The following is an 18428-nucleotide window of genomic DNA, read 5'->3' on the forward strand; positions in this document are numbered from 1 at the left end:
ATGGTTCCTATTCAATGGTCTACAGCATTCATACGCTTGGGAGAATTTAAAGGTTTCTCGGATTCGGTGATTATGGTGTCTGCCAGAGTGCTTGGAGTCCTCAGGAAGCACTAGGAGCATCCATTAACGGAGGTACCAAGTCGGGGTGCCAGGCGATCCGTTACAATACCTAAACCTAAAAAAACTCCCAAAAAAGATTATAATTTCTCCTTCATCACACAATATAACACGCAACATTGGAAAATAAAAAAGATTTTCAATAAACATTGGAACATTTTATGTAGGGATCCCATATTAGGCAAAATATTACCAAAGAAAACACCAATGATCTTTAGGCGAACAAGAAATCTAAAAAACATAATGGCACCTAGTTATGCATTAAAAATGGAACGAAAAGGTAGACCATTGAACATCAATGGTTTTAATCCTTGCAATACCTGTAAAGCATGCAAAAATCAAAAATTCATACAAAAGAGAGAATTCACTAGTTTCACAACAGGAGAAAAATTTAAAGTAAAATCTAACATAAACTGCAATACTAAAAATGTAGTGTACATGCTTCAATGCCCATGCGGGAAACAATATGTGGGAAGAACTTGCAGAAAACTCAAAGAAAGAATATTAGAACATCAAAACAATGTAAGAAAAAAATCAATTAAACATATAGTACCACTGCATTGTAATTCTTGTAACCAATTTGGTGAGCAAAATTTTTCCTTTATGGGCATTGAGCGTGTAGATCCCTATTGGAGGGGAGGAGACCTGACCAGAAAACTCTCGCAAAGAGAAACGTTCTGGATAAATAAACTAAAAACACTCCAACCTTGGGGTCTCAATCTAGATATTGATTTGTGGAGTTTTTTTGAGGACTAACTGAGATTACATATGCAATATTTTCATAAAAGTTGCACTTCTCCTTTTTTATTCCATCCTTCCACTTTATTATTTTGTTCATGTATATTATTATTATAATTTTTTCATGTATATATATTTTATATGCATTTTATTCATATTTTGTATGGGGGTACCAATTGGGAAAGGCCATCAGAAAACTCTTATATAATATAACCCCTTCCACCAAAACAGAAATAAATACTGATATTACCATCAAAAATTGGGGGCTAACATACGTACAAAAAAGTCTAAAAATAAAGGGAACTTCTGAAAAGAGAATTCAATTGATGGAAGAAACTGAAATATTGTGGAGGGTGAGATGAAAGAGGAGAAACCTTGGTACACAAGGGTTTCCACCTCACCTAAATCACTTATATATTGTAAGGAAAGTAAGGCAACATAAATTGCCAGTCGGATTTATATTTTCTGTACACATTCTTAGGATGGGAAACGAAATAATTGATTTACATGAAGTATCATGTTCTTTAATATAGATCTCCTTCCCCATCTGGAATGTATCTGTCTTATTGTACATACCTGTTGTATTGTATATAATTTTATTTTGGGATCATACATGCACGTATATGATTTATGTATATGATTTATGTATGGTCCATGGTTCATATAGTATATATATATACTCAATTATAATCGATACATTTACTTTTGAGTGGTTTAGAGTAAGAGAAATAAGAGTAATACATTGTAGAGCGATCCAGAGTTTTTTTAATGCCTTTTCCCCCTCATGTGCTCTTATTTGTTTCCATGCCTCCGAGAAAATATTGCATAATTACCGATCGCCACCCACTTCTGGGTATGTGGAACGCACGCCTGGAACGCAGAAGACGTACGTGATGACAACATCCCGTCAAAACCGGAAGTGCCGCCTGAATAGCGAAAGAACACCGGCCGAGAATAATGGAATGATGAATGTCCGGAGGGGATATATAAGAACTCGGGGGGGGGGGGGAATGTTTTATATTTGTCTTTTTGCTGTCATTGATGCACCAAGTCCCTGAGGAAGTCCTATTTTAGGACGAAACGCGTAGGACGCCCAGTGGTGATATGCTGATTGTTTTAAACATACATGTAAGTTATTAAATCTTTTTTACTACACTCTGGAATTGCACCTTATTTTTCTATATATATTTTCTCTTTTGGAGCAAATACCACTCAATTAACCCCTGCAATCCCTTCTACACTAACCCCCTAGTACACACTTTACTGCCACCACCAAGACTTTTAAACCCGGGCGTCTTAGGTTACCCCACACACAGGAGAATTATAGGATCACAGTTCTACTTTTACTAATCAAACACTTATAATTAACCCTTTTTGGTAACGTGTTTACCTGAGCTCTCTGGGGAGGGGAGCTCGTAGACAACAGAGACACAAGCTGATTAATTAAACATTTAATCTGACAAAAAAGATTCACAGTGCTGAGTACAAAATACAGAAATAAATGACATACAGATAACAAATTGCAAAACAGTACATAAAATAAAATAGGAGAAAACACAAGAAATTCCTTACATATATTTACCCTATATAGAATTCTTGTGGGAGTCTTAGATGGTATTGATCTCCTAGAAGTTACTGACAAAAAGAAAAATGAATACTGACTCTGGATAGTCCAGCACCCTCATTATATATCTAAAACTAGTTATTTCTCAGTGGGCAGACCCCTGGGGGAATCAGAGGGGGTTGGTCTGGCAGTCTATTGCCCACTCTATGAAATTCCTTGTGTCCAGCTCTGGTGATGGCTATCTAGATGTTTTATGGTCTAGGCCTGGTGCAAGATCAAAGACCACAATAAATGCCATCCCAAGGTTTACAAAAAAAAACAACTCTTAACATATATAAACACACATCAAACAAGAACTCATGCTTTTGGCATGACAAGAGGGGTATAGGGACACATTAAGGGCTGGGAGGGGGGTATAGGGACACATGAAGGGCTGGGAGGGAGTAGAGGGAGGGCTGAGAGGGGGGTATAGGGACACATGAAGGGCTGGGAGGGGGGCTAGTGGAACACATGGAGGGCTGGGAGAGAGGGCTAAGAGGACACATGGAGGGATGTGTGCTAATGGAACACATGGGGGATCATAGGACACATGTGTGGATGCTGCTGAGACACATGGGAGGACTTATAAGACATACAGGGATGGGAGGGGGCTAATGGGATGCATGGAGGGATGGGAGGGGGTATAGGGACACATGGAGGGCTGGGACGGAGGGCTAATAGGACACAATGAGGGCTGGGGGGACTAACGGGACACATGGGGTGCTACTGAGACACATGGGAGGGCTAATGAGACACATACAAGCCTGGGAGGGAGCTAATGGGAAAAACAGGGGGCTAATGAGATTCATGGAGGGGGTGGGGGGCTAGTAAGACACCTGGGGGGGCTAATAAGACACATGGAGGGGCTGGGGGGTAATGATACACATGGAGGGGCAGGGGAGTAAAAAGACACATGGAGAAAGAGACAGAGGGGCTGAGAAAGATGAACAAAAAGCACACAGAGGGACTAGGGAAGGGGAGAATGAGACACACATGAGCTATGGAGAAAGAGACACACAGAGGTGCTGAGGCCTCGGAAACAGACTCACAGAAGGGCTGGAGAAAGGGAGAATGAAACACACAGAGGAGCTGTGGGGAAAGAGACACACAGAGGTGCTGCGGCCAGGGAAAGAGACTAGCAGATGGGCTGGGGAAGGGGAGAAAGAGACAAAGGGTCTGGGGCTAAGAGACACATGAAAGGGGCTTGGGGGAGAAAGACACAAACAAAATGCATCTTCACTTGTATCTCCTGCTCTCCCTGTAATTTAGAGTTGACCGGTGAGAGAAAGACTTCGTATTAAAGGGAAACTATAGTCACCAGAACTACTATAGTTTCATGTAGGGGTTCTGGTGTCTATAGCCTGTCCATGTATGCTGAGCATTGTAAATGCTACCTTTTCAGAGAAAAGGCAGTGTTTACATTGCTGCCTAGGAACATCTCTAGTGGCAGTCACTCAGACGGCCACTAGAGATGCTTCCTAGTCCAGTGCTGCACTCTCTGCATCAAACTCGATCAAAGGCTTTATTTGCATCAAGCGAGAATAAATAGTCTGATCTGATCTTCTATAGGTCAGATCAATAAGGTCTGTGACTCTTCTATATTATCAGAAAGAATATCTTCCGACAACAAAATCTGTTTGATCTGAATGAATTAGAGATGGAATAATAGATTTCAGTCTATCAGCTATAACAGCAGAGTATCATTTTAATTTTTTTTCACTTTTATACATGCAAATACCATTGAGACTACTTCTACCTCCAAGATCACAACAAGGTGCTACCCCCTCGTTCTACCATACACATATTCTTTTGGACCAGAAGAGAGAGACTCTGGTTTGGGTGTTTGAGCTGCCTTCAACTGTTTGCACTAGAATTGCACCTATATTGTAAATGTTTGTGTTTAAAAGTGTGCAGATTGCAGCATAGAACACCTCTAATGGCTACAGCTCAGATGGCCACTAGAGGTGCTTCTTGGGTGCAGCACTGACGTTCAGCGTCTCCACACTGAACTTTCCTCATAGAGCTGCATTGATTCAAATGATGATTGAGATGCTGATTTTGATTGAGATGTTGATGAGGATCTACATTTTGGCCAGTTTACATCCACTGCATCCACTACACAAACACAGTGCATTCACTATACACACTCTGAATCCACTCTACACACACACTGCATCCTTGTGGGCAGATTCAGGAACGAGCCATTTTGGGGGGAGAGGTCTAAAAAAAATAAGTTCAAATAAAAAGTTATGTTTCTTTTCCCTTCCCTGTGGCTTACCTTGGACCAGAGAGGTAGAAATTCTGATCCCTGTTGGTCCAGTGCATCTTCTATTCTGCACCTTCAATGGGTGCCAACCACTTGTATTGCTTCTTCTGGTGGAGCATTGTCACGGTAACCCATGGCTATACATCCTGGAGCAATACCTGTGATTGGAACCTTCCAGGGATGTGAACTGCAAGCTCCCTTGGTGCTGGTCATTGAGGGAGATCTTTGATTCCCCCCTGTGCTGCTCCAAAACCACGACTTTGTGGGAAATCTGGCCCTGAGGACACAAACTCAAGACAGAGGCACAGAACCCTAAAATCTTCACTGTCTTAGGAAGACTGGAATGCCGGCATTAAAATGGTGGCACCTGCTACCATATGTGTTATTCATGGTCTTGTTATAATAATGTCTCTAGAACCCTTCAATGGAATTCAGTTCTTGTGATACACTATTCAATGTTGTGCATTTTTATATTGCATAACACATTTGGTTTATATTCTATATTTGCATTATATTATGATAAAGGGCTTGTTTATTAAATCCTAATGTTGGCAGTCAGTGCTTGCTCTCTATTCAATTTGGAGAATACATTGAATAATGTGGAAGGATGATTCATTGGAGAGGAATGCAGCCGCTTGTTATCCTTCTGTGACAACAAATGGTTGAACTAATCTCCAGTGCCAGGAGCTCTGAATGGATATATATATAACCCCTTTCCCTGCAAGGCCCTGAGGGGTATCTTGTACTGACACGGCCAGCCGGCACTATAAATCAACAATAGGTTAGTTCTTTAACTATGCAGGAGAATAGAAGCAAGGCTTTTTGTTGATTTTGCTTCAGGTATAATAGAAGAAGGGGATATATAACAATCAAAAAGCATGGGTGGAGCACAACCAAAACCCAAAAAATATTATTGCCGTGTGTCATGAAATTCAGTTGAACAGGATCGTCAACTTTTGATCGGCTGTTAATCACAAACCAACAGATATCAAAATTAAAACTCTATACCCAAATATTGTGATTTCATTAAAACATTTTGTAGACCACAGAGTCACAGATTTTCCTTAAAGGAAAACTCTCAAGCATGATACAGCCTGCTGTAGTGGTTATGGTCCTCTGAATAAACCTTGATATTGGATAGCCACACATAAACGCTGATGGGTTAATCTGTATCAATTGTTTTAAATGTGATTGTTCTGCTATAGTAGGGCAATCCATGAATCCAGATCTGTTTGCAGACCTGGAGTTTAAAACTCTCAAATAAAAGTAATACTGGAGAAAATGTATAAAAAAAAATGTCACAATTTAAACTAATGCAAAGGAACATTTAAAACATTTATTTAACAATTCCTTTCTACTTTTGTGGTGAAATCCACAGCTTTCTATTAGCTACTTTGTTATAAAAATCCATGGTGTAAAGAGTTAATAAATTAAAATCAGATTATAGGCCAGAATGACAGGCTCATGATTGGTGGAGCCTCTTCCTGGTCTGTGCAGAGTTTACCATTTATGTAGAAACCAAAGAAAATTGAAGGGAATGAGACAGATGTTCACACCAGACAACCAGACATTCTGGGGGAAGGGGGTGGTAATTTGTGTGTGTTTGTTCTAGTTGTATGATACGTGTGTGGGGTGAGCTGGCTGTATATTATATATGTATATGCTGGATGTATTTAATGTGTGTGTGCTAGCTGTATGTGACGTGTTTGTGTTTTATTTATTTATTATTTATTATTGCCATTTATATAGCGCCAACAGATTCCGTAGCGCTTTACAATATTATTAGAGGGGGAATTTAACAATAAATAGGACAATTACAAATAAACTTACAGGAACAATAGTGTTGGCTGTATGTGATATGTGTTCCCAGATTGCACCGCTGCAATCTATCATAAATGCGGCAGCGAGGTTCATTTTCCTGTCCGCCCGCACTTCTCACGCCTCCCCGCTCTGTCAGTCCCTGCATTGGCTTCCAGTTAGATATAGGGCTCAATTTAAAATTCTGGTGCTTGCTTACAAGTCCCTACATAATGCTGCTCCAACTAACCTATCCTCCCTAATACACAAGTATGTCTCGTCGAGGCCCCTACGCTCTACCAAAGACCTACGTATATCCTCTGTCCGTACTCCCACCTCTAACGCTCGCCTCCAAGACTTTAACAGGGCTGCACCTTTTCTGTGGAACTCCCTTCCCGTCTCCGTAAGAATTTCACAGAGTCTCCACTCATTCAAAAAATCTTTGAAAACTCACTTCTTCAAGAAAGCATATCAATTAAACTGTTAGCAGGTTTTCATCCCCCACCCTCCATGACTCCTCTCGTGCAACTGTCAAAAATTACCTACTAAGCCCTCAATTAATACTTTTATAACAACCTACTTCTTACCCCTACTTTTACCCTCTGTGTCACTATACCCCACTCCCTCTAGAATGTAAGCTCGTGGAGCAGGGTCCTCCACCCCTCTGTTCCTGTATGTCCAGTTGTCTGGTTACAATTACATGTATGTTAGTCCACCCATTGTACAGCGTTACGGAATTTGATGGCTCTATGTAAATAATAAAATAATAATAATAATAATTCTTTGTTTGTCTGCTGGCTGTTTGTGATGCGTGTGGTCATGCTCTGTGTAGCCCCCTCTCTCTTGGCTTTCTTCTAGGGGGGACTATGATCCCTGGTGGTCCAAAGGGGGATCATACTCCTTAGAGGTCTAACAAGGGTGAACATGACAAGGGATCTGAGACCATACCTCCATAAATAAGGTCTCCAGATCCTTTAATTTTCAAGATGTTCCTCTTCAGTTCACCCCACAGCTTTTCAATAGGGTTCAAGTCAGGGGACTTGGGGTGGCCATGGCAGGACCTTGGTCAGTAGTCCATTTTTGTGTTGATTTTTTATGTATGTTTTGAAACATTGTCCTGCTGGAGGATCCAACCACAGACCATGTTAAGCTTTCTGGCAGAGACAGTCAGGTGTTTTATATTTATAAAATATTAAATAGTAGGCATGAGCCATATGTTCCATATGGCTACCTCTCTGTGTGCAACAAACTCACCTCTGGTTTTTAATGCCCAAAAACTCTGTTTTGGTTTCATCTGACCATAGAACCCGCTCCTGATTTAAGTTCCATAATGTCTGGAACACTGAAGATGCTTGAGTTTGTTTTTTGATGAGAGTAGAGGCTTTTTCGTGAAACCCTTCCACACAGCTGGTGGTAATGTAAGTGACATTGGATTATAATTTGGGGGAAATTCTGACCCCAAGAAGTAAATAACTTGGAGATCTATTGCCCACCCTAACTATTCTCTTGACAATGCGTTGAGACAATATAGGAACACATCCTCTTCCAGGTTAATTCATAACATTTCCATAACAGTTTTATTTCACTGGAACTTCTTCATTACTGTCTTGATGGTAATAATGGGCATTTTCAATGCTTTTGCTATTTTTGGATAGCCAGTTTTGTGAAGTTCAACATTCTTTTGCTGCACATCATATCTTTATTCCTTGGTTATACCCATTGTGAAGAATGACTGAGGGTATTTGGCCCATGTGTAACCTTATATTTATACCCGTGTGGAACAGGAAGTCATGGTTGAACTATTTCCTCTTCCTAGCCACCCATTAAAAAAAATAAATGAAATATCAATAAGAGTATACTTCAAATATATTTTTCTCATATGAATTTATAATTGTGCCACACATATATTTCGCACAAAGAGTTCTTTTAAGCATGTGTTATGTTAGCAATTTTTTGATATCTATGAGAGTAGAGTATTTTGTGTATTTTTTTTACAAAGCATCAAATAAAAACAAAAAAGAAATTTTTTCACAGCCTTCTTTGCTCATATTTACCAAGGGTGCCATTATACGTGGAGGGCACTGTACCGGTGTATGTTTGTGTTTGTGCTTTTCTGGCATACGAATGTGTGTATTTGTTTTGATGCATGTAGATGCCAGGGAGCACATATATGTGGGGTAATTGCTTACATTGTGTTGTTTGAAAGGGGTGCTGCTTTTGTATTTTGTGTGTTGTGTTTATGGTCAGACTGTGTTTCGTGTGTGGGAGGGAGGGACAGTAGCATTCAGTGGTGAGTGTGAAAGGACTTGGAGTGTAGGTGTGACATGGTGAGTTAGGGGGTGAGTGTGATTGGGTTAAGAGGGGTGAGTGTGACAAGTTAGGGAGTGAGTGTGACAGAGTTAGGGGATGAGTGTGACATGGTGTATGGCAGGCTGAGGGGGTGTGAGTGTGGCAGGATGAGAAGGTGAGTGTGTCAGGGCTAGTGTGGCAGGGTGAGAAGAGTGGTGAGTGTGACAAGGTTGGGGGTTGAGTGTGAAAGTGAGGAGGACTGATTGTGACAGGGTGAGGGGTGATAAAGTGTGACAAGGTTTGGGGTTGACTCAGGGCCGGATTAACATAGGGGCTAATGGAGCTGCAGCTCCAGGCCCAGGCCCATGGAATAAGCCCATTTTTTTTATTTTTTTACACACTACTCTTAAGTTTGCCACCTGACTGGTATTTTACTGGTACAGCTGGTATTTGAGGCTGCCTGGCCAGTGCCCGTATTGAAGTTATACAGGCAATACAAATGCAGGTATTTTTATCAGTATAAACGGAAATTACTCTGCAATACCAGCAACTGCCAGTAGGGGTCACTGTGTGTGGAGAGAGGCAGGGATAGGAAGTTACAGCATATCCCTCCCTGCCTTTCTCTACTACTCACTGATCCGTGGGGGAGCAGCTACACAGCACAGAGAGTCCAGACAGGAGCTCTACAGCTCAGGTAAGTGAGGGATGGGGGGAAAGGCAGCAGGGAGACATGGGGACACTGAGACACTAGGGGACATTGAGAAACTAGGGAACACATCGGGACACAGACACTAGGGGATACTGGGAGACCTGGGGACACTGAGACACTTGTGGACATTGGAAAACACGGGGACACTGAGACACTAGGGGACACTGGGAGAAATGGGGACATTGTGAGACATAGGGATATTGGGAGACACTGAGACATTGGGACACGGAGACACTAGGGACCCAGTGTCCCCTAGTTTCCCAGTGTCCCCTAGTCTCCCAGTGTCTGTGTCCCCATGTCTGTGTCCCTAGTGCCTCAGTGTTCCCATGGCTCCCAGTTTCCCGTAGTCTCCCAGTGTCTGTTCCCATGGCTCCCAGTTTCCCGTAGTCTCCCAGTGTCCCTAGTGACTCAGTGTCTCCATGTCTCCCAGTGTCCCCAAGTGTCTCAGTGACCCCGGGTCTCTTGGTGACATGGGCACACAGTGAGACATGGGGACACTGGGAGAAATGGGAACACTGAGACACTGGGAGACTAGGGGACTGGGCGACATGGGGACACTGACACTGTGATACATAGGGACACTGAGAGACTGGGTGACTTGCGAGACTGAGACAATCCATCTATACAGCAATCCATCTATACAGCAGAATCAAACTGTGAGTAGTTTGTTGGTGATTTTACAGAATTTTCTCTTATGTCACTTCTTGTGATTTACATCATGTGATGTCCCGCATAACTAATTAATTATTCAAATGTATTCAAAATTGCCCTTCACCAATAAAATCATCATCATCATACTTTTTACTGCTCTAAAACACTCGTATTTTCTTTCATTGATGTCTCACAGGTACAACAGTGCCCCCCATGTACAGTTTTTTTATGTTTTTTTTTTTTTTTTAAAGTTACAGGGTCAAATATAGGGCTTGACAATTTGAATTCTCTGGTCTTTCCGCCATAATTATGTAAGAATAATACAGAAATATAAACATATACGTACACATAGCATTACATATATATTTATATGCATATAATATATATATAACTCCCAGAGTATATTCAGTGTTTTTTTGTTTTTGTTTTTGTTTTTTTACATTCTTTATTTTTGTAGTGTCATAGGAAATACACAAGTTTGCAATGCAATGGCATTTGATGTACATATGCACAGTGATAAAACATATGGATATAACATGCGTGTCAGGATTAGCTGCACTATTTTTGGAACATAAGACAAAGTAACACAAGCTAGGTACATAGGCTAGGCAAACATGTCTAGATTCTATAGACAGACTAAGCATACGATCACGTGAGTTGCTCTGACATGTAGGTGGTTGTTGAAAAACAAATTATAAAGCAAGTTTATAAAGCAGGATTAGGAAACAAAACAAAATAAAAGATTAGGCGAAGAGGTTTGAATGAGTCTAATGTTAGTATAACATGAGAACGAAGTACATTCTGTTCAACTAATGACCATCACAAACTCCCCCAGCACATAAGATCCTACATGAATGAAGCCCACGGAACAACGCAGAGGGGGAGTGGGCCTTGACAGGGCCAGAGAGTGGGCAGGGTAAAGAATTGGGGGTGGGCTTAGGGTAATGCAGCGTGGGGGTGGTCTAAGAGCGAGTTAAATAGCGGCCATCTTAGAGAGGAGCCATTTTAACAGAAATTCACTCACCTGTTCTTTGTCAGGTCTGTGGGTTTCCTCTGTTTTCTCGTTTCTGCAGGTATGGCGTCGTTAGAAGAGATCCTGGAGGGAGTCCGAGCGGCTGTCAGGGACCGGGGCATGGAGAGGCTACATCAGCAGCTCGGCGCTGCTGCAACTTCCCAGGAGTCGGAGCGGAGGCCTACGCGGAGGACGAGGCCGCCACAGCGTCTCAGCCCGGGTGTGGCACCCGCAACTCGTCGGAGGAGGAGCCCGTCGGTAGAGGATAGGGATATGGCGACTGGATCCGGCAGCGGTTTGTCGACACAGGCGGCGCCGGTCACTGGGACGGCTAGCCAGGCGAGGAAAGCCACGGCGAAGGGAACGCGGGGGAAGATGGCGCCCCGCGGATCTGCGGTTGGCAGGAAGGTGGGAACGGAGCCGGTTTCCAGGACAGCTGTCGAGAAGAGTGGGTCGGGAAGCGGCCAGGAGGCCAGGGAGGCCAGATTGTCAGGAGGCGGTGAGTCGAACACCAGGGGGGGTTTGGGGAGTCAGGGCGAGAGTGTTGCTGCAGGATCTTCTCTAGCGGTCCCGCCTCAGGAGCAGGGGGATCAGGTCAGCAGTGGACAGAGGGCGGCCTTATCGAGAGCCAGGTCGGGGAGCAGGACAGAGGGAGGAGAGAGGGGGCGCTGCAAGCTTGGCCACAATCCGAAGAGAGCGGCAACAGCCAGGGATGCATCTGGTAGTCAGGCGGTAGTGGTCAGTGGAGGACAGGAGACGACGAGTAGCGGCCAGCCGGGTTGGGATGGGCCGGGGCCCATGACGGCTGGTGGAGGCAGGCGAGGCAGAGAAGAGCGGGAGGGCCCGGCAGGCAGCTCCCAGGGGGGTGTGAATAGGAGGCCTAGTGTTTGGAGGGGAAGGAGCGAAGAGCGGCGCAGCGCTAGCGCCAGGCACAGCAGAAGTAGGTGCATGGACAGAGGTCGGATGAGTGAGGACAGGAGCCCGTCACGGGACAGGCGTAGCGACTCCGGGCGCAGTTGCGGAGTTAGGCAGCGGAGGTCCGTTTCTAGGAATTGGAGGGGGAATAGTCGGCTGAGTGCATCCGGTTCTTCAGATAGGAGTGGCCGGGATCGGAGGCTGAGGTCTGTCAGCAGGGACCGTAGGGCGGCAAGGAAGAGCTGGGACTGGGACAGGAGGGAAGAGCGTAGGGAGCACGGGCGGGCAGGGGACCGATCGAACAGACTGCCCAGGTTGTCGTCTCCTTACAGGTCACGGAGTCACACGCCAGCGGTTCCGAGGAGAGACCAGGAGAGCAGGAGTCGGCGATTTACGGAAGCTCCGGGGCCTGTCAGGGCCGGTGGAAGGACGGCATCCCCTGGGCCTGAGGCGGCCGGGGGCAACAGTGGTGAGTCGAGCTCTGCATTACATCCAGGAACACTCATAGGCTGTTTGAAATCTTTATTGGACTCGTGGGAGGACGGTAGGGAGTCACAGCAGTTTGGTAGAGTATGGGCCACAGACGGGGACCAAGGTAAGGTAGTTACTAGTAGAGGTTCGTTGTCGGGGGGGTTGCCAGTGGGGACGCGAATGCCGCGCTTCCGCCGGTGGAATTGACTGAAGGGGCGTTAGAGCAGGAGGCAGGGTTTGGGGACATCTCGGAGGCCGCACGGCAAAACGTGCACGTGTCCTTCGCGGGTCCCCTTGGCTGTCATTTAAAAGGGGAGGTGAAGGAAAAGATATGGAAAGGTGAGTTCGTGGAAATCTTTTCCCTTCTCCCCCTAGAGGAGTTCTTAGACCTCAAAGAGGAGGACAAAAAGGACGCCAAGAAAGAGGAGGAGGAAAAGAGGCGTAAGTATAGGAAGATCCCGAAGACTTTTGGGAATTGGCTGCGGGCATTTTGTATTTTGGCCAGCGTTATAGGCGAAAAGCGTCCGGATTGCTGTTCCCAGCTATTTTGCTATCTCGACGGGATAGGAGATGTGTACCGGACTTATGGGGGGCTGGCATGGTGGAAGTACGACGAACAGTTTCGTCAACGGCTAGCAGCGAATGCATCCATGCGGTGGGACCAGATGGACCTGCCGCTTTGGATGCGGCTGATGATGGCGCAGAAATCTGCGCCCTTTCCGGGGACAGCCGGCGCGGCCACTGGGAGCGCTGCGTCGGCGGGTCCGAAAAAAGGTTTTTGCTGGGCGTTTAACGAGGGCCAGTGTAAATGGGGGGCTTCGTGTAGGTTTATGCAGATGCAGAGTTTTTATGGAAGGGTTTCACGGAAGGCTTCCGGATCCCCTTCAAGGCGAAAGGTCCGAGTGGGGTTAGCGCAAATCTTAAGTCTGTACTGGAACATCCGGGGGTGGTTGGGGAGAAGTTGTTGAAAGAAGTTTCCTTGGGAAGGATGGCGGGTCCGTTTGCGGCCCCGCCATTGGCGGATCTGCGGATATCCCCTTTGGGTGTGGTTCCTAAGAAGGAACCGGGTAAATTCCGTATGATTCATAATTTGTCGCACCCGAAAGGGGGTTCGGTGAATGATGACATTGACGCGGACCTGTGCTCGGTCTCCTATACATCATTCGACAAAGCCGTCGAGCTGGTACGGAGAGCGGGTCGGGGGGCGTTAATGGCGAAGGTGGATGTGGAAGCAGCGTTTCGGCTGCTCCCCATCCATCCTGATTGTCATCACCTCTTGGGTTGTCATGTCGAGGACGGGTTCTTTGTAGATTTGTGCCTGCCTATGGGTGATGACATCGTGCGCAGCGCCGTCAGCCCGCCTTCACGGATATTCAGGCGGTCAAGGCATCATCAAAATGTGAGTAGTCATTTTATGTGATGGGGCTAAATTAATTAAAGGGGGGGGGTGGATAATGGATTAATTAAAGAAGGGGAGGGAGGTTTAATTAAAGGGGTGAGGATTAATTAAGGGGGGTGTATTAATTAAGAGGGGGTGTATTAATTAATGGGGTGAGTATTAATTAAGGGGGTGTGGATTAATTAAGGGGTTGTGAGGATTAATTAAGGGGGTGTATTAATTAAGGGGGGTGTGGATTAATTAAGGGGGGTGTATTAATTAAGGGGGTGTGGATTAATTAAGGGGGGTGTATTAATTAATTAAGGGGGGTGTATTAATTGGGGTGAGTATTAATTAAGGGGGTGTATTAAGGGGGTGTGGATTAATTAAGGGGGGTGTGAGGATTAATTAAGGGGGTGTATTAATTAAGGGGGGTGTGGAGTAATTAAGGGGGCTGTATTAATTAAGGGGGCTGTATTAATTAAGGGGGGAGTGAGGATTAATTAAGGGGGTGTATTAATTAATGGGGGTGAGTATTAATTAAGGGGGTGTATTAAGGGGGTGTGGATTAATTAAGGGGGGTGTGAGGATTAATTAAGGGGGTGTATTAATTAAGGGGTGTGTGGATTAATTAAGGGGGTGTATTAATTAAGGGGGGAGTGAGGATTAATTAAGGGGGGTGTATTAATTAATGGGGGTATTAATTAAGGGGGTGTAGATTAATTAAGTTAAGGGGGTGTGAGGATTAATTAAGGGGGTGTATTAATTAAGGGGGGGTGTGGATTAATTAAGGGGGCTGTATTAATTAAGGGGGGTGTGGATTAATTAAGGGGGCTGTATTAATTAAGGGGGGAGTGAGGATTAATTAAGGGATGTGTATTAATTTAGGGGGGTGTATTAATTAAGGGGAGTGAGGATTAATTAAGGGGGTGTATTAATTAAGGGGGGTGTATTAATTAATGGGGGTGTATTAATTAAGGGGGAGTGAGGATTAATTAAGGGGGTGGATTAATTAAGGGGCAGTGAGGATTAATTAAGGGGTGTATTAATTAAGGGGGGTGTGGATTAATTAAGGGGGTGTATTAATTAAGGGGAGTGTATTAATTAAGGGAAAGTGAGGATTAATTAAGGGGAGTGAGGATTAATTAAAGGGGTGTATTAATTAATGGGGTGTATTAATTAAGGGGGGAGTATTAATTAAGAGGGGTGTATTAATTAAGGGGCAGTGAGGATTAATCAAGGGGTGTGTGTATTAATTGAGGGGGGTGTATTAATTAAGGGGGTGTGGATTAATTAAGGGGGGTGTATTAATTAACGGGGGTGTATTAAAGGGTGTGTGGATTAATTAAGGGGGGTGTATTAATTAAGGGGGTGTGGATTAATTAAAGGGGGCTGTGGATTAAAGAATTAAAGGGGGAGGTTTAAATAATGGGGGTGCAGGTTTTTTTTTATTAAGGGGGCTGCAGTATTCTATTTATTAAGGGAGGATGTGCACTGCAGATTTTTGTTTTTTGTTAATGGGGTGTGCAGGGTTTTTATAAGGGGGTGTGCAGGTTTTTTGTTATTAAGAGGGGTTGTGCACGTTTTTGTTTTTTATTAAGGGGGTGTGCAGGGTTTTTTATTAAGGGGGTGTGCAGGATTTTTATGTGTAGGGAGTGAATGAAATTTATGTGATTGGGGTGCAGGGTTTTTATGTGTAGGGAGTGTATGACATTTATGTGATCGGGGTGCAGCGTTTTTATATGAAGGGCGAGACAAGGGGCTTTGTAGAAAGGGGCAGGGCAGGAGTTTTCTATAAGGTTCTCACCAGCCCCTTTCTACAAAAGCACTGGTCTTCCCCCTTCTACAAAACTGGCGCATTTTACAAATTTTACAAGCAGTTTACAAATGTGAGCAATAAATATTATTGAAAACATTGAAAAAAATGTGGGTGATTTCTTACATTTTTATTATGGGGGGGGGGTGCCACACTCAGGGTCCGCCCCGGGTGCCAAATGCTCTAGGTACGCGAGTAAAAAATGGGTCGCAAGAGAATACTGAGAACGGGCAGCAACTGAAATAGCCTGCCCTTCAGTCGGTCACCGCTCAGTTCTCAAGCTGTTTTTTGCTCATCTTGTGCCATTACAGAGAGAACTTCTCTGAAACATATCAGACTGGTCCCACCCATACAGGCAGTCCAGATCCGAAATGCCAGCAAGTTCCCTCTGCACGAGAGACACAGCAACCCCAGACGATCGTTTCAGCCTTATAAGGCATCATCAGTGAGGCATAGCTGATATCTCCCTAGGCACCGTGAGCAAGGGGTCCACGTCTGGATTATCCCTTAAACTTGTGGAGAGTAAAAAATGGGTCTAGGTACGCCCCTGGCTCTATCTCGTTTACAGTGGGAACGTTTTTGGGAAGCGGCTCCTGGTGCAGCGAAGGTGGGGCAGGTGTGCCCAGTCGAAATGTGGCAACTCGGGATGGCCTGCTTGGGGAGTGCATAAGGAAGTCTGGTCGGCGTATGTTAAGGTCTGGAAAGTATGGGAGGAGACGGTGCTTCAGGTAGGGGGGGAGCTTTCCGCGGAGCGGAGGCTGGACGTTTTGTTGTGGATTCTTTGCCAATTGTTTGTTAAGCAGGCCTCGCCGGCCATGGTCGACAGACATATGTCGGCTCTGGCTTTTTTATTTAAGTTCAACGGGTGGGAAGATGTTACTAAACATTTCTTGGTTCGGCAGGCTATCAAGGGCTTCAGGAGAGGGAAGAAAACGGCTGACTCGAGGCGGCCGGTGTCTTTCGGGATGCTTCAACAGTTGGTGGAGCTGCTACCCTCGATATGCCGCTCGCCATTTGAGGTTGAATTATTCGCAGGTGCATTTGTGTGGGCCTTTTTTGGGGCGTTTCGAGTCGGCGAGCTGGTGAGTGGGAACAAGGCGGGGGTTGGGGGTCTGCAGCAGGAAGACGTGGTGGTCAGCGCTGACAGGGTGAGTATCAGAATGTGCAGGTCAAAAACGGATGTTTTTGGAAAAGGCTGCACGGTGGTATTATACGGGTTGCCGGGGTCCAAGGTGTGCCCGGTGTTGCGGGGTGCTAGTTATTTAGCGCTCCGGCCAGAGGGTAAGGGCTGTTTTTTCATACACGCTGACGGGTCAGCGTTGTCACGTTTCCAGTTTACCAGGGTCTTCCGGATAGGCCTGGGGAGGATGGGCCTGGAGCCCATGCAGTTTGGTACTCATTCATTCCGTATTGGGGCCGCGACAGAGGCGGCGAGGTTAGGTCTGGGTGACGAGAGGATAAAAAGGATTGGTAGGTGGGAATCCTTGCGTTTCCGATCGTATGTGAGGCCAGACAGGCTGGTGTAAATAAAAAAAAAAAAAAAAAAAAAAAACACGTTTGGAAAGTTAAGTATTTTGAGTGGTGGTGTTGGTGACGGGGCGGTGGTTTGGATGACGATGTACTAACTTTTATTTCATTTCAGGTTGGACAGTGTGGGTGATCGGCCATTCGTTTGTGTATTGGGCACAGAAGAGAGCTGCAGCTAGAAGGAGCGGAACACAGCTGGGCTTTCCTCGGGAGCGGGTGGCGATCTCATGGTTTGGTTTTAGGGGATTTAGCTGGCAAGGTTTGAGCAGTGTTTTGTTCAGGAAAGTATATGGGGGGGGCGAAGCCTGATGTGGTAGTGTTGCATGGCGGGGGGAATGATTTGGGGCTTGTCCCTCAGAGGGAGTTAGTGAGGTGGATGAAGAGGGACATGGACCGGCTGGTAGGGCTGGTCCCTGGCGTTGTAGTGGTGTGGTCGGAGATGATTCCCCGATTTGCGTGGAGGCACGCTAGGGACTTGGATGCGGTAGCCCGTTGCAGGGGCAAGGTGAATAGGGCAATGTCAGCATTTATTAGACGCTTGGGGGGAGTAGTTGTCCGACACAGGGAGTTGGAGGGCATGTTGCCCGGTTATTTCAGGAGAGACAGGGTTCATTTGTCAGATGTAGGGACTGACTTGCTGAACCTGGGTTTTCAGGAGGGTATTGATAGGGCCCTGTTTTTGTGTAGTGGGGGTCGCGCATGTCCTTAAGGGGTCAAGGCATGTGCTATGGCGGAACAGGGCATGGTAAAGTCGGAAGTTGGCTGGAATTGGAAGTGGATAGGCCAAGGCCTAGGCCGGAGTAGGCCAGGTGGATAAGAGTGTTGGTAGGTTCAAGCTCTTCGGTGGCTACGAACCTAGGGGGTAGGGGTGTCTGGGTACACCCCTACAGTTACGTTTGGTTGGGGCCTCTTTGGTAGGCCGTGTGTTATAAGTTAAATGTTATTGAAATGTTATTTATTGTTTAAGTGCTAGGGTCATTGTCAGGGGTATTGTATGGGGGGATAGTAACAAAATGTCAGAAATGACAATGACCCTAAATTTGTTAATTTGTTTGAGATTTAATAAAGCTGTGGACGTTATACTCCAACAGAATAACTGGTGTCCGAGTCTTATTAAGGTAATTTTAAACTAACACCTG

This window comes from Pelobates fuscus, chromosome 10 (genome assembly GCF_036172605.1).
Source record: "Pelobates fuscus isolate aPelFus1 chromosome 10, aPelFus1.pri, whole genome shotgun sequence".
NCBI classification, from domain to species: Eukaryota; Metazoa; Chordata; class Amphibia; order Anura; family Pelobatidae; genus Pelobates; species Pelobates fuscus.